The sequence below is a fragment of the Prionailurus bengalensis genome, chromosome D4 (assembly GCF_016509475.1).
Source record: "Prionailurus bengalensis isolate Pbe53 chromosome D4, Fcat_Pben_1.1_paternal_pri, whole genome shotgun sequence".
NCBI classification, from domain to species: domain Eukaryota; kingdom Metazoa; phylum Chordata; class Mammalia; order Carnivora; family Felidae; genus Prionailurus; species Prionailurus bengalensis.
The window spans coordinates 34813762-34837680 of record NC_057359.1 but is presented as its reverse complement, the minus strand read 5'-3'; the positions used below and the strand labels follow the sequence as shown (position 1 = coordinate 34837680).

At 34.4% G+C, this 23919-nt stretch overlaps 1 protein-coding gene across 35 annotated transcripts in view; it reads left to right on the top strand.

The window, feature by feature from the left end:
- The window catches only part of PTPRD (protein tyrosine phosphatase receptor type D), a 2207515-nt gene that overhangs the window by 1167119 nt on the left and 1016477 nt on the right, over positions 1 to 23919 (top strand). For all 35 annotated transcript variants that reach the window (XM_043566630.1, XM_043566632.1, XM_043566635.1 and 32 more), the window contains one exon: positions 22003 to 22036. The gene's annotated coding sequence lies outside the window, so the exon portion shown is untranslated. The remainder of the gene's footprint in view (positions 1 to 22002; positions 22037 to 23919) is intronic.

The following is a 23919-nucleotide window of genomic DNA, read 5'->3' as shown; positions in this document are numbered from 1 at the left end:
ATAAAGAATAAGCCAGGGGATGACACTAGAGAGAAAGCTAGAGAAAGGCTCACTTATGGGTCTTAATGCCACAGGAAGGAATTTGACTTTATCCTGACACCAGTTACATTTACTGAGTGCTCTCTGTGTTAATCAGAGAGTGTACTTTATTTTATTGAATTAGCATAACCACCCATGAGGAAACTGAAGACCAGACAGTCTATGAACTTCATTAACATGACACAGTTTGAGGGCACCTGGCTGGCTCAGTTGGTAGAACATATGACTTTTGAACTCAGGGCCATGAGTTCAAGCCCCACATTGGACATAGAACTTACAAAAAAACAAAACAAAACAAAACAACAACAACAACAGGATAGCACAGAGTAAGTAGGGCAGCTAAGATTCAACTCCTGTTAGGCCTGATTTCAGAATCAAGCCTTATTCACTGTATTGAAATATTTCAATTCCGATAGTGGTATGATCAGATTTTCATTTTAAAAGGAGTCCTCTGATTGCAGAGAGGAGAACTGATCTGGAAAAAAAGGCTTAATTGGAGACAGAGAAACAAGTTACTAGAAATAGTGCACCTGAGATATTTAGAAGACAGAATCAATAAGATTTAGCAGTTTATTAGGTGAAAGTGAAAAAAAAAAAGGAGATAAGAATGCACTCAAATTGGTTTTTTTGTTTGTTTTGGTTTTGGTTTTAATGCTTTCCTACTTCCATCCTAATATGGTAGCTACACTTATTCACTGTTGCCCTCATAGGCAATATGCTTGTCTTCTGAGACCTCAGTAAGGCTGTTTCCTCTGCCTGGAAAAGAAGTCATCCTACTCATCCCACCCTACTAAACTGTGGCAGAGAGATACTCTACCTCTCTTGCTTTCCAGGGCTACTCTTACTGTTCCAAAGCTTCTGTAATATCTTCCACTTCTGGAATCCTCGTGTCTCTAAATGTCTCTCTTAAAAAGCGTATGGAGAATTACCTGTGTACTTTATTTATTTATTTATTTATTTATTTTTACTTCACGTTTACTGGGGACAGGAACTGTGTCCTATTTTTGCTTAAAGAGCAATCTGGTGGCTTATTGCACAGCAGTGATGTTAAATCAGTATTTGTTGAATTTGAGTAAATAAGTTTAGTCTCCTGTCAGTGTATGAAGTCCACTAATTTACAAAATACTGTAATTCATGGCTCATAAATTACCTCATCAGAAAGGTCTTTTTTTACTTCTTTCTAAAGTAGTTTTGTGACTCATGACCCCTCTCTTTCTCTGTCTCATTATTTTATTTCCTTTATATTAGTTACTACTATCTGAGCAAGACCGGCTACATAATTAACAGTCCAGTGATGGAAATTAAAATTCAGGCTCTTGTTTAAAAAAACATAGATATTACTAAGAATTTCAGGAAGCCAGTAGCTGAGCCTTAAACCAACTTAAATGGAGCCTTAAACTGCACAGGTCATATGGCCATAAGGCCAGTTGTGGGTCTGAAGTTATCTTTCAAATTTCTGTATGTTTGTTTCACATCTCTCCCCCTTTCCATTAAACTCTATGAAAGTAGGAATTATACCTGTCTTATCTCCAATGCCTAAAGGGAAAAATGGCAGATAGTAGCTACCTCGTAATTTTTTAATACAAAAAATGATTTTAGACTGGAGTTCTACATTTTGAAACTTTTGACTGTAATTGTCCTGAAAAAACCCTTTCTTCCACGTAATGTCACACAAGTGATTCCAATCTTGGCTACACAGTGTATCCCAGAGAAGATGAGAGTAATTTTTTTTTTTAATTGAAAACCAACACTCACCATGTTGAATAGCTCTAATTATCATCCCTAGGATGTGTCCATGAGCTGAATGGACCAGGAAGACTCAATTACTACCACTCCTTTAAGGCAGTCCTTCCTAAATGCATTTGAGATTCTGTAATAGCCAACAATTTCAAGAATATTGTGACTTATTCTTGTCAGTACCTATTTTGTGACATAGACCTTAATTCTCTATCCCTGCCAATCTTGCTTCTTTCAAAAGCATTAAATTAACTTTTATGAAGGAAAAGAAAGAACCTGACTGAAGGCAATAAGAGGTTAATGCAAGCTATTGTTTCTGTGACATGGTTCTACTCCACAAAGCGTAATAACTTCATCAGATGGAATTCAAAACTTCAGGAAAAAAGAATTATGGCCTTTCAGTTACTCAAAATACCTTTTGAGATGTATGTGAAAAAGATAATTGAAGAGTTTGGATTGTCCTTTGAGAAGATGTCCAATGATAGTTTAAATCCAATCAAACATTGTTTTAAATAATAGGAGGTGAATGCTCAATACAGCTATGCAATACCCATTTCTAAAGAAGGGGAAAAAAGTGTTTTAAGGGAAAATTCTATTCTTTCCCTGGAAATTCTCCTTTTCAGTTTCATAAATGTGGATTTATCTCCTGAGGTCCAAAATCAGATTGTTATATGTGATTACATTATTACTTTTAAAGGACAAACTCATACCTAAAATGGAATAAAATCTCCATTTATTAAGTGGCTATAATGTGCCAGGGTGCTTAACTACTTTAGAAATGTTATCTAATTTAATCCTCATAATAATCTAAAGGCAAATGCCCTTTCTCGCAGTCCCCCATTTTGCAAATAAAGAAATATAGGTTTAAAGAAATTGAAAACACTGACCAAGGTCACAAAGTGAAAAAAAAAAAAACAAAACCAAAAACAAAAAACAAACAAACAGAGCCAAGACTGTAACCAAATGTCAGTTAGAAAGCAAGTATATAATATGGCCATTCTGGCTTTTATCTGAATAAAGAGTTTATATCTGGGATAATTTCTAATTTTTCTTTATTTGTTTGTTTGTTTGTTTTTCCAGAAAGTTATGAATAGCCTTGTCATAACTAAAATTCTGACAGCATAGTCCATTATAATAAGGTTTTGTTTCATTTTATTTTTTTTTTTGTAAATAATTTGTTTTTCTAAATAGGGAAATGTGAGTTAAAATTAAATGCTTCAAGATATTTCATCACTTGCTTGCTCAAAATGAACTTTCTCATCACAAATGGCTCCACAGAATTATCACTCCTATGTCAAGATGGAGTGTCTGATGCCTTCTGTTATGATTTGAGGTGTATTGCTAAACCCAGCTGCCAAAACTGTACCCCTCAATAGTTCTTTCCTTTTCTGAAAGATGTTATCCTTCTGAAGGACATTTAATAAGGTCCATTCCTTTGTTTGAAGGCACTGTGTTCAGAAGGCTTTAGGGGAGTGTAGAAGCAGACCCAGAGACTGCTAATACTGTTGTCCATCAAAACCTATACATTTATTAAATTATTTTATTGTCAAAAAGGTGAACATTTGTGGCAAAAGACAGGTACTGGTTGGGGGATAGCACATAATAACAGAAGTCTATGAGGTTCTCTGGGAGCAGTAAATATAAGAAAAAAATATATTTAAGAGGTTGATGATGGTTGTGAATGAAGATAAATTTGGGAGAGAATGTTAGATTTGGTGAAATGAGGGGCACTAAACTGTCTTCCTGCCATGAGACGTGATAAAGGCCCTGACAAGAGAGGCCCATGATGTGGAAAATGCAGAAGGGAGGTGACTAAAAGAGGGATGAGATGTATATAGTAATGATTGCATCAGGGAGAGGAGACTCTGTGCTCAGACCCGTAAGGGTTGGATGCTAGGAAAGTGGTCACAGAGGCTGGGGTCTCGGAAATAAAAATAAAGTGATAGGAAACCACAGACATAGCAAACGAAGCAATGGCTACAAAAGGCCAGGTTGTTTGATGTGCTGGGTAGTGTGATATGACATTGCCCCTTGCTGCAAAGCCACAAATATCAAATTTAGAAAAAATGAATTTGTCGGGGCGCCTGGGTGGCTCAGTCGGTTAAGCCTCCGACTTCAGCTCAGGTCACGATCTCATGGTCTGTGAGTTCGAGCCCCGCGTCGGGCTCTGTGCTGACGGCTCAGAGCCTGGAGCCTGCTTCCGATTCTGTGTCTCCCTCTCTCTCTGCCCCTCCCCGTTCATGCTCTGTCTCTCTCTCTGTCTCAAAAATAAATAAAAACGTTAAAAAAAATTAAAAAAAAAAGAAAAAATGAATTTGTTATAATATGAAATAATGTATACGTATTAAGACACAAAAGTGGGTCAAACTTCTATTTAAACCAGAAATTGATTCTAGGTGTCCTAGCAAATAAAAAAAGAAAAAGGTAATATCTGCATGACTTGGGGGAAAAATTATGTTATATCTGAAATTTGGCTGTATAATATCCCTTCTCTGTACTTGTTGCTTGTTGGACAGTCAGGTATAGCAGAAAGAAGACTGGATTCACTATGTGGTCCTGTCATAGTTCACATACCATCTTTTGGCCTCAGTTTCTTCACCTGTAAAATGACAGCTGTGCTTCAAGAGATTCCTTTTCCCTGTGGTCTCATCAGCTCATTGCAAATTTGGTATTTTATTTCCTTGCCTACACAACCTTTTCAAAAACTCACATTTAATTCCTTAAGGATCTTTTTTTCTACATAGTGTTGAAATTCTGTATGTTGTGAATTCTTTCTTTCATTTAAAATGTTAAAAGAAACATTGTCAGTCTAACATGCAGGCAGTCTTACCATCCACCACTCTGATGGTAATGGAAGTGGCCTAAATCCTTTCCTCAGGCATCAGAAGGCAAATACCCCTTTTCAACGTGGCACCGTATGATGATTTAGCTCTCCTTTTAGAAATGCCAGCAAAAGGCCATTTCCATTTCAGGTTTAATGATCTCAATGACACCCGTATGGTGAGTGGCATTGTATGATATCCTACTATACTTTGGAGAAAAAGTGTAATTTGGCAGCTTTTGTTTACATAGCTCTAGATATTGATGATGATATTCATGGGAATTATTTCTATACAAACCCACAGAAATTGCTCATAATTCTCCAAGAAATGACATATGTTTGCTAGCTTGGGAATTATTTTATATTTGAGTGTTAATCTTAGGAGGCACAATTCTGAGACAAAAGTCTTTGTTTTCACCCCCGCCTTGATTACCATGATAAGGACAGGCAATGGCACATATCCTCAGGGATTTTTCTATGTATCCTAATGCATTATTGGGAATTGAAAAGGAACACAAAAATATGTCCCAGTCTGGAGTTTAATTTTTAATCCACTTCATGTCTATTTTGATAGAAAACCACTTTATGGTTCATTTCTTTTTCAGGTTAATGGTATTTTTATTTTTGTAGCCATGCGCACACACTCACACATACATGCGCACACACACACAAAGAGGCTTCTCCGCTTTGGTGAAAAAAAAAAGTAAACACATGTATTTGTCCTACTTTTTATTTGATTAAAACATGCACACACCTACATTTATTCTAAGCCCCAATTTAGGTCACTGAACATTATTCAGTCAGTTCATGACAGCAGCTTCTGCTTGTAGCATGACTATGGTTACAGAAGTCTGTTGAATCTCTTATGTGTATGCACATGCACGTGTATGCAAGCAGGCATTTGGGGGTCTACATGTGTGGTGATAATAGTTTTAAGAGATAATAGTAAAACAATGGTAGATATTCAAGCTTAGTGTGTGTGTGTATGTGTGTGTGTGTGTGTGTGTGTGTGTACGTACACACATACTAAGATGGAGCCTAAATTAACCATAATCCTAATTCTCTTATGGGCAACTTTTCCCAATTAATAATCCCTAAGGCACTCTTCTTTCCTTCCACCTTATCACCTCTAAGCTCTTCTGGATCATCTGGGTCCTTACATAGCTAGTGTCATCATAATTTAATCTTACCTTCCCTAGTGTGTACCCTGCACCTATGGTCTGACAAGTTTGTCCCCATGCCACAGCACAAGATGAATTTGTCACATGTTACTCTAATAAATGGTATACATTTTTGTTTGTACTGTTAGACCATGAATTCTTTGAGAGCAAAAACAAAGACTGTTTAATAGCTGTATTCTTAGACCCTAGTACATGATGGGGCTTAGTAATTAATTTTTTGCAGAAGGAAGGAAAGGAAGAAGGGAAGGAAGGAAGACAGAAGGGGGAACATATTTTCCTATTTATATCTCCTATTTGTTGTGCAAACTAGATGAGTTTAAAGATGCATTTTATTCCCTCAGATTATTCCTGTACCCACAGTATTCTCCATGCATAAAGTGCCTCCCAATTTTCTTGCCATCTCTCAAAATTCTATCCATCCTTCAGGATTCTACTAAAGCCCCATTTGTATCAGGAAACTATTTCCAGCAACACATCCTTAGAATTAGCTGTTTCTTGTCTGAAATCCAGTCGTAGAAATTTTGTATGAATGAGTGTTTATGCATGTGCATGTGTGTGTATGTGATTCTATATCTATTTGATCTCATCACATAAGCTTCCATTCATACTGTGTATCTTTTTTTCCTGGAAGTAAAGTACCCCCCACTTCCAGCCATTCCCAAATACCTCTTGATGGGGTTTAGGGAAGGCCATTCCAAAACATACCACTCTGATAGATTGTTTTGCATGAAAGTTACTAAGAAAGGATCAGTGCAAGAAGGTCATTCTGACCTTTTTTTTTGCTTCCTCAAAGGCAGGTAATAAGTTCCCCATGTGAAGAGTGCCCTGCCTGCACCTGGACAGTGGACGACATCTGTATAGCCCAAGATAGGGAATTCAGGAGCAAGAAGACTGTATGAGCAAACCTTGGTATTTCTTCATGAATTTGCTCATGTCAAACCCAAACTTCTTTATTTTGTCAATTATTCCCGGATTATTTCTTTGTATAAAAGACATAAAACCTGCCTGCTTTGGTCACTTCTTGGGGTTCATATCATTGGAGCTCCATACATACAAAATTAAATTTGCTTTCCCCCATTAATCTGCCTTGTGTCATTGGTCCACTCCTACCACAGCTATAGCCATCTATAATAATACCCAATATGGCTTTTAATTTAGATTTCATCACTGAACTTCCCACACTGGGCTTTAGGTACTTTTTATAATGCATCTGAATGCTTTAGTATACTTTGAGTTTCTCCAAAGGTGAAACTACTAGCAATATGGTCCACTAAGCTGATATGGAAATCCTTTTCCAATTCGAATATGCAGCAGTGTTGAATTAAGCGTTACTTTTCTAGAAGCCAGAAAAATCATATTAAACTAATTCAAGACCAATAACATATCTCATGAGTTAGAAGCAAATTCTAAATAGATCTGAAAGGAGGCTGCCACAACCAGCTGCATATAGTATATAAAACTTCCATGAAAAAGAGCTCTCACTGAAGATGAGATCACTATGTAAAAATTATGGACCACAAGAGTAAAGGAACCCACCATTAGGAGGAATCAGCAGAGGCTAGAAGTAGAAAAATTGGCATTCCAAGTAATAATAAAAAAGCCCCTAAATGATTATTATTTAAAATCCTAACAGAATAGTAGAGAAGCAGTTGATTTTTTAGTTTACTGGATGATGACTACAAAGATCTTATTCTATTATATGAACTAATATGTCAAGTAACAACAACAACAACAAGAACAAACTCCCCACAAACCCTAAGTTTTCAAATATTTTATGTTTGGTATACATGATATAGTTGAAAGAGGAAAATCTTTTGCCTAATACTTGTTCCAAATCAAAGATTTTATGTAAAAATATGTGGAATAATTGAAATATAATCTTTTGGCCTAACTATTATTCTTCACTACCTGCAAGAGGAAAATATGAATATTAAAAAAACTCATTAAAAATCTGTTGTCAAACACATTTGTGAAGTAATATAGCACAATAAAATATTCAGGAAGTATCACGAAGCAGCCTTATACAAATTCAGCACTTGCTAGATTTCTTTAAAGACAGCATCCATTGTTTAGATAAATGAAGTGGACTTCTGGATCAGAGGTTACTGGCACAAATCAATATGCTTAAATATGCATTCTGTCCATATGGTATTTCAGTAACGGTTGCTTGAAATTTAGTACATAGCTTTGCTATAAATCCCAGGAAGAAGTTATATTAAAAGAAAGTTAGTTCTGTGATTTGAACTCAGAAATCAATGGAAATGTACACAAAAAATAAGATATTTTTAGACATATATGTGAAAAGAATGGCTTCTGTCATTGCCATTCATAATTCATATTTTTGTTTCCTATGTCCAATTTAAGTTGGATTTTTTCCATGTCTCCCTTTCCCTGCACAGACAGCCTTTAAGTACACAAGCATTCCATGCTGGGAAGAAATCCATACATGTGATACTTATTAAAAATATAAAAACAAAAAATCCAGATTAGCAAGAATCTAAAATAAGAAAGTCTTGGGGCTCCTCAGTGGCTCAGTCGGTTAAGCCTCAGACTTCGGCTCAGGTCATGATCTTGCAGTTTGTGAGTTCAAGCCCTGCGTCAGGCTCTGGGCTGACAGCTCAGAGCCTGGAGCCTGCTTCAGATTTTGTGTCTCCCTCTCTCTCTGCCTCTCTCCTACTCATGCTCTGTCTCTCTCTGTCTCAAAAATAAATAAACATAAAAAAATTAAAAAAAAAGAAAGTCTTCAACTTGTTAGAGACTATAGAGGAGGAAAACTATTCCTTTCTTCCCTTATAGATTCGTTGCCTGGCCTGATAATTAAATTGCATAAAATACTATTGTAGGTGGAATAATCTTAACTTTATAAAAATACTGTGGGCATACTATCCTTAGATAAGTTCAGTATATGTATGTTCATCTTTGTATTAAAATCAGAAAGACTGATATGAGAATAATGCACATATATCCTTGTTAGGTAGGAATATTGTAATGGAGTGAAGATGCATTTCAGAAAATTTGTAGAATCTATGTCTAAGTTTGGGTCAAACAAATCATAGTTTCCTACTTTCTTAACAAATATTTATTTCAAAGACCCTAAAATTTTGCGATATATTGAGTGATATCAAAAAAAAAAAAACCTCTGCTGAGTCTGACAAAATAACAAAATTGGAAAATTTCAATTACTTTGAAGGAAACAATTTTAATACTAGAGTGACAGTACAATATCACTGAAGACCCATTTTGTGTCAGGCAGTGTGAGGGAAATTCACATTCATATTTAATTATCACATTCAGCCTTTTCTACAGATGGGGAAAACTAACCCAGACTTAAATACTAGTAAACAATGGTGTTGCTTTTCAAACTAGGCTCCATCTCAAACTCCACATCTCTGTTCTTTGTTTAATATAATCTGTATTAATATAATAATTTTTATTTACATTTTATTATAGCATTTACTAAGAATTAGGTAGAACTGGAGGGAAATTATTCACTTGTTTTCTATTCTTAATTAAAATGAACCCCCCACTTGAGAGTGATGTTAAGTTTTCGTTTTATTATAATGTCCTAGGACTCTGAACAAACAAACAGTACAGGTATGAATCTCAACACTAGCACATTTGAAAATGCAGCACACACATTGTAGAGTCATAAATAAGCCGTATGGGTTGAAAAAAATTGCTTGTCATACATGCAATTTTCTTAAATGCTTCCTTGTAAATGGTAGTTTATTTGTTTCAGATTTTGCTGGTTCAGTGGAGTGTAGTCCCCAGCTGATCCAAAATTTTAAGAAAGGGATACCCAATTTGCACATATAATCATATTCTTATGAATGTTAAATAATAAAAAAACAGAAACCAAAGAAGCATCAGTAATGATTCAATCAGTACACTTATACAGTAAATTCTCTGCATTTTTCTTCTTTTTGTTGCCATTGTTACTCTAGTGGTTTTGGTTCAAAGATTTATAGCTCCACCTGTAAGTAACTCAACCTACAGATAGTTTGCTACTCTGTGCTGTGCGAATAATTAAGCATTCTTCTGATTGTTCCAATATTTTTTTAATTTTAAATTACTGCAATGTAAAATTATTCTATATTCTAACTCAAATTTTGCAGGACATAAATTATAAGAGGTGAAACAGTATTCTTTTATCATAAATATAATAATACAATTCCAACAAAAACATAACGAATAGTTTTTACCAGGTATTGAACTGAGTTTACATGTGATAGGCAATTTATTCCTTGCAACAGATTTATGAAGGAAATATGATTCCCCAAACTTAAAGATGAACAAATGAAGAATTTGAGCCTCAGCAAGTTTAAATAACTTAAAATAAAATATTATGAATAAATTAATTACATTAATTAAATATAAATAAAATAAGAGGGAATAAATAGTGGTGGTACTAGAATTTTATCAGGCTTTTTGACCCCTGAAATCATATTCCAAATGACTATGTTATGCCAATTTTCAAATTTTGTTTTTGTGTAGAAAACTTAGAATAAGACAAAATGTTTCTTATATCTTGCCACCCAGAGACAACCACTCGTATTTCAATAAATATGTCTTTTCTGTGTATTTGATATTTATCCCTTATTTGTGTATGTGTGTGTGTACATATCTACATACACACACAAAAGAACTGTGAGAGTATCATCACAAAACATGTACAAATGTGTTTATGGAAGCACTATTCATAATCATCCTAAACTAGAAGCAGCCTAAATATCATCAACAGTAGAATGGGTGAATAAGACATGTCTATTCACGGGGCGCCTGGGTGGCGCAGTCGGTTAAGCGTCCGACTTCAGCCAGGTCACGATCTCGTGGTCCGGGAGTTCGAGCCCCACGTCGGGCTCTGGCCTGATGGCTCAGAGCCTGGAGCCTGTTTCCGATTCTGTGTCTCCCTCTCTCTCTGCCCTTCCCCCGTTCATGCTCTCTCTCTGTCCCAAAAATAAATAAACGTTGAAAAAAAATTAAAAAAAAATAAATAAAAAAAGACATGTCTATTCACATATTGGAATCCTACACATCAGTGAAAATAAATGTATATATATCATCATGGTTGATACTCACAAACTTAGAACAAAAAAGGTCAGACACCAAATCAGACACAATCTATGGCTCATTTATGCAAATTTCAGAAACAAACACACCAGTCTGTGGTGTTCAAAATCAAGTAATGAGGACATGAACTAACATGATGGGGGTGAGATTGAAAAGAAGAAATAGTAAAAATTAAACAAGAGCATGAAACTTTTGTTTCCTGTATGTGGGTACCAAAAGAGAAAAAGAAGGTTTACTTTGCAATTTTGAGTTAGTCGGTGACAGGAGGAGGGAAAACCAAGAGAAAGCCTTCATATAGACTAAGAACGTGGACTTATGACTAATTGACTTTGAGGTGGCAGTGGGATGTCTGCATGGAGAAGTCTCCCAGAAAGTTAAAGATTAAGAAAGGAGTTTTGGTAAGAGCTATGCGTAATAGGAAATATCATCTTTGTAAATATTTGAAACTATGCTAATGGATTAAAATGTTCAAGAAAAGGCTGTCACATGATCCAAGATCATGGGCAATTCTTATTTATTGTTTGGGGAAGAATAAAAATGTGCAAAGAAGGAACAAAAGATAATAGAAAATGTTAGCCATGATAACTGGAAGAAGGAAGAGAAGGACAAGAAGGAGTGGCTAAAGAATGGCATGATGAATAGTTCATTACAGTGCTCATAAGCCAAATCTATGCTAAATTTATCTAATCCATGCAAACACAGTATTTTCTGAAATAAGTACCATTATTACCATTTACGGATGAGAGGACTGAGGTCAGAGAAGTTAGGTAATTTGCTAATTTTCTCACGTTTATGCAGTCAGTGGCAAAGTCTTAATTCAAATCTAATACTTCTAGCTCCAGAGATCACGTTTTTAGCATTACAGTGGAAAAGAAGCAGAAAAATACCTTTGCTTTGGTATAAATAAAAGAGTTATTGGGATAAGATCTATTCAATCATTAAAAAATTTCAAAATCAAGGTACATTAATTGAGAATTTGCAATCATCAAATTGGTCTAAGACTTCCTTTGCAAGAATGAGTAAATGGTAATGGAGCCATTTGAAAGTGGAGAGAAAGGAGTTTATATAACATATTATTTATTTTATTTTTAATGTTTATTTATTTTTGAGAGAGAGAGATTGAACAAGCAAGGGGAAGGGCAGAGAGAAGGCGACAGAGGATTCAAAGCAGGTTGCATGCTGTTACTGCAGAGCCCAAGGTGGGGCTTGACCCACCTTGTAAGATCATGACCTGAGCTGAAGTCAGATGCTTGATCAACTGAGCCACTCAGGCACCCATATTACATATCTTTTAAAGGTCACACTGTTCCTCAACCCTGTCCCCTCTTACCCACCCCACCCCCAGAATCTTGTACCTGAATAATTTTCCTGTCTGCAAGAACATCTTCCTTAAGTACCTACGTTTATCATAATCCTCTTATACCACAATATTCCCTTTCAATTTTGCTACTGGCTTCATTCTCTCACAGACTTGCTTTAAACTCCTTATTTTTGGAAGTGGTATTGAAAACTCAAGAGTATATCATATTCTTCCTCTTTTCACACCATTTTTGAATTGTGGAGAAAGTGTGTGTGTGTGTGTGTGTGTGTGTGTGTGTGGAGGGAAACCTCCATTGGAAAAATGAGTGAATTTTGCAAATGGAAATCTTTATTTTAGTGAAAAGGTAGAACTTTGTAGAAAAGTTGAATTTTTTCACAGTAGAACAGAGGATGTGCCAAGAAACTGCACTGAACTTTATGGGAAACATTGCCCTACATACTGAAACATTTGCCGTTGAGTAGAAATCAGGGAAAGAAGAGGTAAAGAGGAAAAAGTTTTCAGTAAGAGGGAAGTACATATTACTGTGGGCCACATATTAGGGGAACAGATAAGAGAAGTAGACAGAGATTCCAATTGGAATATTTACATGTTAGTAATATTGCCTTAATTACCACCAACCAGCCAGGCCCCGTAGCTCTAACATGGGGAAACTGAAGAAACAGACCCAGGGACAAAGTCAGGGATGTAAGACACTAGGGATGTATATATTTGAAAACTGTTAATTTATACATTATAGATTTCCTTGTTATATAGAATCATAACTTCCTTAATACTACTTAAGTTTCACATTTTTCAACTACATAACTTTGTTCTCAAATATCCTCTATTTTGTTCTCCAATCTTCTCTATTAATTAGTTTATTTATTTATTGAATCTTTTCTATTCATTAGTTTATTGAATTTATTTATTGATTAGTTTATTTATTAGTAGAGCTCAATATCTACTTCAAGTTTAATGTTCTAAGACTTCTGCTAAAGAGTAAGAGACAATAAGAAGGCTGAATTTGGTTGTTCCTACCTCCAAATCAAAACAATAGCAGTGATTGGTCCTTTCTTTGTAATGGCAATTTTCAGAGAATAATTTTAATATATTTCAAAAACACCTATCTTCTTAGGTATGTGCAGATTCTCCTTGAAATCCTATTTTAGCTATTCAATCTTCCCAATATATTTTTCTTCTCTAAATAGAATGCAAAGGTAGATTTTACATTATTAGCACTTCATATTCCAAACATAAGTTATCCAAAGAAAACATTTTTAATGTACAATGAAAAGCATAGCAAAATTAAATAGCAAATTCACTACATTTTTTTTAGGACAAACAGATTAAATGTGCAGAAAATATGCAAAGCTGTAGTATTTGCCATGTGTTAGCAAATTAAAAATTATCTCAAGAAAAGGAAAAGCCAAAGGGCAAACATCACTACAATTTCCAAAGACTACGTAAAAATGATTTTAGCATTGGAAAAAAAGATAGGTGGAAACAATGATAAATATGGGAGAAAGAATGCATTTTATTAAGCAATGGTCTCCCCAGAATTACAGGATAAAAATTCAATTTTGCACCAACCATGTTCAAGTCTTCCAGAGATTATGATTTTCTACAGCTTTATTTTGTCATAACAAAGAATAGTTTAACATTGCATAAACCCAAAGTATAACTTTACTATGACACAGATCCTGAATTTACAATTGTATTAATTGAAACCAAAGCAGATTTACTCAGACTAATATTATAAGCCATGCCCTAGAACAAGAAGCTGCTTGTGAAATTTGTTTCAGTTTGTGTCCATCTACATATTTCCTTTAAGAAAAAGCTTCTAATGATTTATTTCTATTTTTACTTTATTCTACTGGTGTTAGATGCACATTTTGTTGCTTTGCCTACAGTTTCCATAGTGGTTGGTAACACTCAAGCAATCTGAGAGTCCATCACCATGTTCATTCTTCCTGAATAAACCATTGTGATTTTCCATGTTGCTAAGTTATAACTTGCAAAAATTAGGATCAAATAAAGTAAATAGAACAACATTAAGCTGCAATTTCATTGTGAATTTATTGTATCTCCTTTCACTGAAATGTGTGATTCAAGGAAAAACAATATCATGATGTCATTTATTTTCCTATTGAATTAATCTGTGGGTTTAGATTTTGAAAGGAATTAGGAGGAAATGAAGGAGAGTGGTAGTTATAAGAAGTGTTTGGTACTGGAATAATAGAGAACAGGTTGAAATTGACAGATCATCAAAGTGCCACTGGAATGTTATTGTGAATTCAGAAATGCTGGAGAAGGAAATATAATTTCATTGGATCTAAACCATAAGCCACATGAAGCATAAGTCAACTTTGTTTATTGAGGCACCTAGCACAGAATGTACTAAGTACATACTCCGTAAAGATGGAATTCAATTTCCCTCTGTAGCTAAGCTGCACAGAACTTGATTGTAATTTGCCTTCAGTTCTCACTCTTAATATTGGGATTCCTTAGACTCTGGTATTAGCCTCACACTCTTTGCTACTGACTCACACTCCAATATCCATGCCTTTAGATACCACCTCTATGATAATGATTCCCAATACGTATCTCCAGACCTAATTTCTCCTCTGACTACTGATTACTACACCCAACTTCATACTTAATATTTGTACTTACATAACTAAGAAATACTTCAGCATAACATGGCTAAAATAGAATCATCACAGCTGATAACACACATATAATTAAACCTATATTCTCTACCAGTCTTGTCTCTCTCAGTAAATACCATCAACATCCACTCAATTACTAAATTTCCAACCAGTAACTATCCTTTCTCTCTTTCTTTTACTCACGACCCACATGCAATCCATCAGTAAATTTTGTTGACTTTACCTTTGAAATGCATTCTAGGTCAACTTAGATCTATCGAATTTTCTAGCTCACCAAATATACTATAGTCTAAAACACTATAAGTCCTTTCCTGGGAAGTTTCAGAACTCATCTCTCAGTTTTTACCTCTGCCTCTACTTTCCATTTTTGAGTAGGTATAGGCATGTTTCATACAAAATCAGGCAATGTCATTACTGCTTAAAACCCTCCAGTGACTCCCTATTGCTCTTAGAATACAATCCAACTTCTTAGCAATGGCCACCATCCAATCTGTGATATGGCCTCACCTATCACTATAATGTATCTTTTGCCGCTCTTTCCTTTTCACTAGATTCCAGGTACATTGGCCCTCTTTCTGTTTCTTGAATATAAATTCATACAACGCCATATGTGTTCACTATCCTTTTACATAAACATTTTATCATCTTATCTTGCATGACTGTCTTGTTCTGTGTTATTAGGCCTTACCATCCAAAATATTCTTCCTCTGAGCCTCATTACTTATTTACTTTTGTCCATTTCACTAATTGTGTGAAATTATTTTATTGTTTTATTTGTTTAGTTGCTTATTTTCTTTCTCCCCCTCACCCCTCCATGCGTCAAGAATGTAAGTCGAAAACATGTCCACATGGCTACCACTGTATCCCCAGTGAGAACAGCACACAACACATAGTAGATGCTAAAAACACTTGTTTAATAAATGTTAAAAATAATTATTTTATCTAGAGTAAAGAAAAAATAAAGCTTAAATTGTTCTTTACTCATTTTAACTCACTATTTTGTTATTTGCTTGATATTGCATAATTGTAGATTCATTAAATTTATCACATGGTTAAAGTATTTTTATTGTGTAAATATTTAAATAAGAGAACAAAGAGCACCATGATAGTCTTTTTAATGGAAGTATTGAAGGTATGTAGAGTGACCAGGCAGGGATCTCAAAGTCTAAGAGGAAAAAATGGATACAAAGAGGAAACAAAAAGATCAAAATCAATAGTCCTTTATGCTCTGGAGACAACACATAGCAGATGCCAGTTGAACACTAGGAGAACCAGTTGGTTAATCCTTTCTTCTCTGAGAGTTTCATAGGGGTGGGATAGATTCCTTAGGCTTGGGACTTCAGTTTTAAAACCAAGACAAGTTGGTCACCCTAGTTGAAAATAAGGACTTTTGCTATTTATATTTTTAATATCTTCCCCTTTACTTCTTTCCCATCTACTTCTATAAATAAAAGCCCTTAGAAAACTATAAAAATAGCTTTGTTGGTTTTGAAAATATATGAGAGGGGAGAACAGTTGAGACTGTCCTGTTTTTCAGTGGAACTAATTAAGAAGCAAGTAGATGCTGCTGAGCATGAGGAGTGATGACTAAAAAACTTCAACAGGAAGGGTGATACAATCCTGGGAAGAAGAGGAAGGAGAGTATCAGAATCTCCATCTTTAACCAGCAGTTGAGTTCACTAACATTTTGTTGGAGGAAGTTGTTGAGAGACCATGACCATCAGTTGACCCATGAGCTGGATCCAAGCAGTTGGGGCTCATTACCCTTCTCCAGTCCTTGGAATGTACTTTCTTCCCACTGTTCCCATAGCTAGAGTCTCTTCAAGGACAAAACCTTGACAGAGTAATATGTTGTTGAGACCATCTGGACTATCTGTACATGTGGCTGAACCCTGTTGAGGCCTCTGTACATACCTTTAAGATCTGTTGGGCAAGTGCAGAGATCTGCTCCTTTTGAAACCACCCAAGACAAGCCTCATATGTAACTTTCCTTGCTTGGTTAAAAACCTGCCACCTACCACTCTGGGTGGTCTGCTTTTTTTCTTATTGAGTCTCTCCCTGCCCTCCATGTAAGGGGCCAGTTTCAGATTTCACCTGGAGAACTCCTGAGGTTGTGATCCAACACATTTATTGTGATTACTGATGTATTTGTATTTATTTTGTTGTGTACTTTTAATTTACTTAGCTATTTCTTTTTTTAATTTATTTTAAAATTTTAATTCATTTTTGAAAGACAGAGACAGAGCACTAGTGGGGGAAAGGCAGAGAGAGAGGGAGACACAGAATCTGAAGCAGGCTCCAGGCTCTGAGTTGTCAGCACAGAGCCTGGCACAGGGCTGGATCCCACAAACTGTGAGATCATGACCTGAGCACTTAACGAACTGAGCCACCCAGGCACCCCTTTAGTTAGCTATTTCTATGCATGATCTCTCTCTCTCTCTTTTTTGTAGTCATTTCTTTATCTTTTTCCCCCTCCTACTCAACTGGATGTTATACCTTTGTGTGTGTGTGTGTGTGTGTGGTTACCTTTAAGTTTTAATGCTGATACCTCATTTAAGTATAAAGCTAATGAATATTCTTACCCTTCTCCCAAATAATATAAGAGCTTTAGAACACTCTATAACCCGTCTAACCAGCCTTTTGCATATTCTAGATGTGCAGTGTTTTCAGTCACTTTATCTCCAAATTGATTATTAATATTATATTATCATATTTTATACATTATTGATATTACTATATTATCCTATTATCTTATATAGTTAGTGATATTTTTTAGATTTACCTATATGAATCAGTTTCTTTACTTACCATTCTTTCTTTACATCCCTTTCTTTCTGATTCAGTTTACTGCTACCTAAATTGTATCTTTTAGATTTCCCTCAGTAAAGGATGTAATAGAAACTAATGATTTTTTGTCTGAAAACATCTCTTTTAACCTTCATTAGTAAATTAGTGTATAGACAGGTAAAACCTGCTGTAATAGTTATTTTCACTTAGCACAGTTGAGATATGATTCTTCTATTCTACATCTTCTACTATTCTTGTTGAAAAGTTTGCTGTAAACCTAATCTGCTCCTCTTTAAATACCTATTTTATCTTCTAGCTATTTTTTAATTTATGTTTGTTTGTGAGGGAGATTTATTGGATTTATCTTGAGATTCATTTAACTTCCTGAAGAAATAGGTAAATAGGTAGATTTATATAAATAGATTTAGACAGACATACAGATATTTTTCAAAAGTTATATATATTAATATCACAACTCTTGAACATTTTTCATATATTACTTTTTAAGGTTCCTTATGCTTGTTGTCTTTTTGGCTCTTATTAGACACATGCTGGACCATCTCACCCATTTTTTTGTGTCTCATATGCTCTTTCTTATCACTTTTACTTCCTCATTGTTTCTCTGGTAATGTTATGGACAATTTATTCAGCTCTTCATGTTAATTATATCTTAGCTATATTTAATATATCTGTTTATTAATTTGAATGATTATATTATTATTTGTAAAATTATAATTGCCACTCATGGAAAATGCTCTTGTTCTTTTGCTAACATCTTGTTTATTTCATATATTTTCTCCCCATCTTTCATTTTTAATTATTTTAAGTATTTTCTAATCTATGTTTAGTAATCTCATTATCAGAATGTTTTGGTGTCTCTAATCTTGCTCTTTGATCTTTCAGTTGAATTTCATTCAAGATTTACTCATTATTTGATAATTATGGATTTGAACTCCTGCTTAGCTTGGCTTTATATTCATAATTCCTAAATCCTTTGTTGGGCATGTGCCCTTCCAAAGAATTTTGGAGACTGAATCCACAAAGTACCAATCCAGAAATACTTTTTTTTTTTTGTTAAATCCTCTCTGTGGAGTTTCTCTGTTCTTGTTAGTAGTATCAATTCAACCACCATACCTGTGTAAAAGATTTTCATGAGAGACTTTTCAATCTCTTGTCCTTGAAATCCCAAGACTCTTGACAGAGATTCAAAAATGTCTCAGAGAACCAAAAGATCAGTGACTCCTTATCAAACATTTCCACATTTTCTTCTTCAGTTCGGCCTCTGAAGATTTCCTTAATGTATTTCTCTGAGTTTTGTATTTCAAGTAATATTTGTTATGCTTTATCTAGTTTTCTATAAATTTTGATAAGATTCTTTGTTTTTGGTTTATAATATTTGATGTATATATTTGACGGAAATAGAGCTACTTTAATTTCTATTTTTATTTTGGTTCTGTAAAATAAAGAACTTGCAACTAATTATGAGTGAAGCAAGAGTCATTTGTATTTCAAGAGTAAAAAAGTAAGACCAAATATGTATCCTTTCTCTTTACACACACACACAGACTATTCTGGACTTTGGCTGAGGAGCTGTTTATGGAATATAGGTCATGAGGCTTAGTCATCCCAATTCCCTTTCATTCTCAGTTTCTCTCCCTGTTATCACTGATCTGCCATTTCAGCTCAAGTCATGGACTTGCTCACAACTAATATGAGAAATGAGGACTGGAGTTTTTGTATGAAGAAAAGGAAATGCCAAAAGAAAGAAATCCGATAAAATTAGAAAAGAAGAGAATCACTCTGACCACTTATGCATATATCTATATATCTGCATGTATGTGTGTTTGCTTGTCAGAGAAATAGATACATATATGTATGTATTATATATGCATGTATGTATTTCAGTGATATTATTGGAACTCAAGATTTCATAGCTAAAATAATTTTCTATGCCCAGAGTGCGTACCTATTTGCATTTGTTTTCATAATTATTTCTATAATTGGTTCTACAAGTAAATGCAGAAATAGCTGGCTTATTCCTACCACCTGCTTGGTAGAGATATACAGAGAAGGCAATAATACATATTTAATTTATTCTTATTTTTCCCACAAATCATACAATCACAATATTGGAATGATATTCCACTTAGTATTCTGTTCCTACATTCAAACACCCGGGTTCTTTAATAGAAAATAGATGCTCTTTATGAGAATTAAATGGTCAAATATAGAGAGGTAGATGACTAATTGTAAGTGCTATTTGAATAAATTTGCATATGAAAGGACCTCTAAAAACTTCTTTTAAGAAAAAGAATTTTGTAGGTGCATGTGTTATCCATAAATCATTTTATTTAGGATGACTCCTTTCCCATAATCATGCCAATATCTCTGGAATCAAAACAAAAGTTCCAAAGTTTTTTGATAAGATCTTTTTCATGTCTCTCAATCAATTGGTTATCTACTTAGTAACTTATCTGTTTTATGTGGAACAGAACCATATCTGTTTTATATGGTACATTCTTAGGACCTGATCAAAATGCAGAAGAAAAAAGATAATGGAAAATATATTTAGAAATGAAAAGAAAAAAAAAGAGAGAAAGGGGAAAAGGGAGAAAGAAGGAAATTTGGATCAACAAGCATAGTGAATTTGATAGATGAACATGTAAATTAAGAAACATTGCTATTGTTTTAAATATTCATATAAATCTTTAAGCCAATTATTTAAAATTTTGTTATTCAAGAATTCTTTTTCTTGATATTTAACATATTACATGAAAACAAAAAGCACTTAATAATATGGATGAAGAGATAGCTAATTCCTAATCATCTGGGGAAAAATTGATATGAGTAATTGAACAGAATTGTTTAACTTTTTGAAACCTGAAGTAATTGTGGGCCTGGAAGGAGAATGAAGGATAAGACATTGTGTAAGTGTGTAATGCACTTGCATACTTTATATAAGCAGATTCTGCTCTCACATAGTTAACCTGGTCAAGTGTACAAAATTACAAACAAGGCAATGTTATCATTTTATTCTCTATAAAATATAGGTTCCCTTTTCTAAGATGATGCTACTAATTTCAGTCTTGTTGATGGGGTGATCATTTAATGGCTCCAGGCAATTCTGTCACTGTTCCTCAAAACACTAATTTCAAACATATGCTGTGCTAATAGAGGGCCAGAAAGTATTATCACCTTTCCACAAAATTCAAGCCTGCAAAAAAAAAAAGGTTTTTTAAACAATACAAAAAATATCTTAAAGAACTTGCTTAAAAAACCATTTATTAATAGAAGAAATTTTCTTTAATTTCATTCTTTAATTTTATTTTTTCATGAGACTAAAGGATTCATTCGTAATGGAGATTACTATTTCTTTAAAATGCAAGTGTTATGACCAGAAACAGGTGCAATTCAATAATACTTTTAAAGGATAACAGATGAACATGAAAAAAAAGTACACAACATGTTACCTCTATATTAAATAAATTGTTCCATTTATCTTATGAATCATCTTCTGGATATCTCCCATGTCAAAGACATAACAGGGAGTCTTCTGGGTAGGCAAAAATGAACAGGATCAAGGCATAAACAACCATCTATAATACAAGAGACAATCTGTTGAGTACTATAGTAGAGGTACAAAATATGTAGGAAACATATAGAAAAAGAAGAGTAATTCCTTCACTGGGTGTCAAGACAAGCTTCATTGAGATGTTAGCTGAGGTGGCCCTAAAAAACTGGGTAGAAAGAATATGGAGGTGGAGAGAAAGTGGTGAACCAAAATATTGTTTTAAAAAAAAAAAGCATGTGTTTAAGACATAACCTGTGTACAGGGCACAGGGGAAAATAGTAGGAGATAAACTTGAGAGGTAGAATCAGGACTCAGGAGAGAATTAGGGGCAGAATCTTAGAATGGAAGAACAGGAGCAGCTGACTGAAGCCGATGAACACTCTGCTAAATATTTCAGCTTTTCTTGTACAAACAACAGAGTGAATTTTTTTTATCGCAGCAAGGTGATTTATACGGTATCATCAGAGCTGTGTATTAGGATAAGATTTCATGATTATGTTCATGCCAGGACAAGGGCTGTATTATACAGGATTCTCTGTACTTTTAAACTTAAACATCAGAATAAAATATGGTTGCAAAACATACATTTGCCAGCATGCATATACAAAAAAATTTCAAAGACAACCAGCTATCTAATTTGGATCTAAAGTGGTGAGGATGAAACACTTTCATATGAAATAATTAAATAATTGAGATCAGATTATGTATCTTTATAGCTTATTTAATGTTGCTTCTGTAGATAAATGCACAATATGTGTTTGAAGATGATTTAAAAGTCTTCGGTAGTTTTTATATTGCAATATCAAAATATATTTTTGTTGTTTCAGATGATGGTGCCTGTCAATTAACTGAACAACACTGGTAAGTTGGTTTTTCTCTTCTCAAATCTGTGTAGAATGTTTTTCTTTCTGATATTCAAAAGGATTTATGTTGCCTATGAAATCTGCAAAAACATGAACACTTACATAGACTGAAAGTCAAGCATGCCCTGAGGTCAGCTATATTTTTTTCCAGGGATTTAACCTCTCCCTTTTTACTTCTGAACTAAGCCAAGACTGGAAATCAGAAAGTATCCTGTACATGTACACCAGGAGTATAGGAGGGGCATTATTGTCCAAACGTTTTCCATTAAATGTGTACCATATGTTTGCCCGGAGATGACTCTGAGAAAACACACAAATGTTCATACCACCAAAGGCCATATATATATATATATATATACACATATATATACACACATATATATATACACATATATATACATATATACATATATATACATATATACATATATACATATATGTATATATATATGTGTGTATATATATATATATATGCAGATGTATATAAAAGAAGATGTTTCTCTCTTTTCCCTATTATTTCATAGAGGTGTTAATGACCATGGTTATGATGTACACACAGACTGATTTTCATTTTTCCAGTCATAACTGACTAAATATGATTTTGTTTTAGTTGAATCAGCATACTGGACAGCAGAAATCAAAGGACAGTTTTCTGTTTTTGTTAGGAACATGCTTGTTTGTGGCTCCTTTTGTGGACTTCTATCGGGTAACATTTTATGTTGGGGAGTGAAACAGGTATTAAATGTTGTGGGAAGTAATATTTATTAATGATCATAATGAAATATCTGCTGCAATAGTATGCTCTCAAAAGGGAAAAAGAAAGAAAGAAAGAAAGAAAGAAAGAAAGAAAGAAAGAAAGAAAAGACTAGTTCTTGCCAGCTCCCCAGTTCTGCTTTCCCCTTTAATTAACTGATTATTTCAGGGTAAACTGTGAAGGGTCAGAAAAAGTCAATTTGGTTTAGTTAAATACTTTTAAAGTGTATGAGATAAAATTTTACAGAAAATAAATGTATTTTTTTTATAGTACAGTCTATGCAAAGGCTATCCTATCATCACCTTGCAATAGTCAAAATATAAAAATCAATAGTGGTTGGGGGGTTTGAGAGATCTAAACATAACATAAGTAAATATCATTATTGGTGTGCTTGAAAGTACTTGACTTTTGCCTTCAAAATATAGTAGGATGTCATTGTTTTTGTATCATTTTACCATTGACATTAATCAGTGTTATCCAGTCTAATTGTTAAGCTTATTCAGATTTCAAGGAGATTATCAGGAAGGCAGGATAGAAGTCTGACTAGGTTGGATGAGTCAGTAACAGTATATAATGAAGCTAAGAGGCCTTAGTTGTCCAGTCTTAGAAGGAAATGTGAAGGCTTTTCTGGAAGCTGGATTCCCCTAGGAGGCTGGAGAAGACCATGGAAGTAGAAATTCTAAAATCAGTCTGAAGCTTTCTGCTCAAACTTTTCCTCTAAATGAGTGTTTCTTCACCCAAATGGCATGTCAGAATCACCTGGGGCATTGAAAAAAAATTAGTTAATACCTGGGCCCCACCCAGACCAGTTAATTCAGTCTCTCTGGGTGGAGCTTAGCATGATGCTCCAGCTTGCTGGTGAGTCCAGGAGCAACTGGAGTTGAGAAGCAGTGTCATATATTAGGGCTTGACATTTTTTTGCAAATTCCCAAGTGATATTGATTTTACTGCTCCATGGACTACAGTTTAGGTAATAGAGGCCTACCAGCCCCCATAAGTTTTTCCACATATCCCAGGAGGGTCAGTATTACTTGGGAGTAGTTACCTTTTTTCAAAAGATGAAGGGAGTGAAAGAAAGGGTAGAAAGGAGAAAAAGGACATCCAAAAATAGCACATCGTGTAGATTT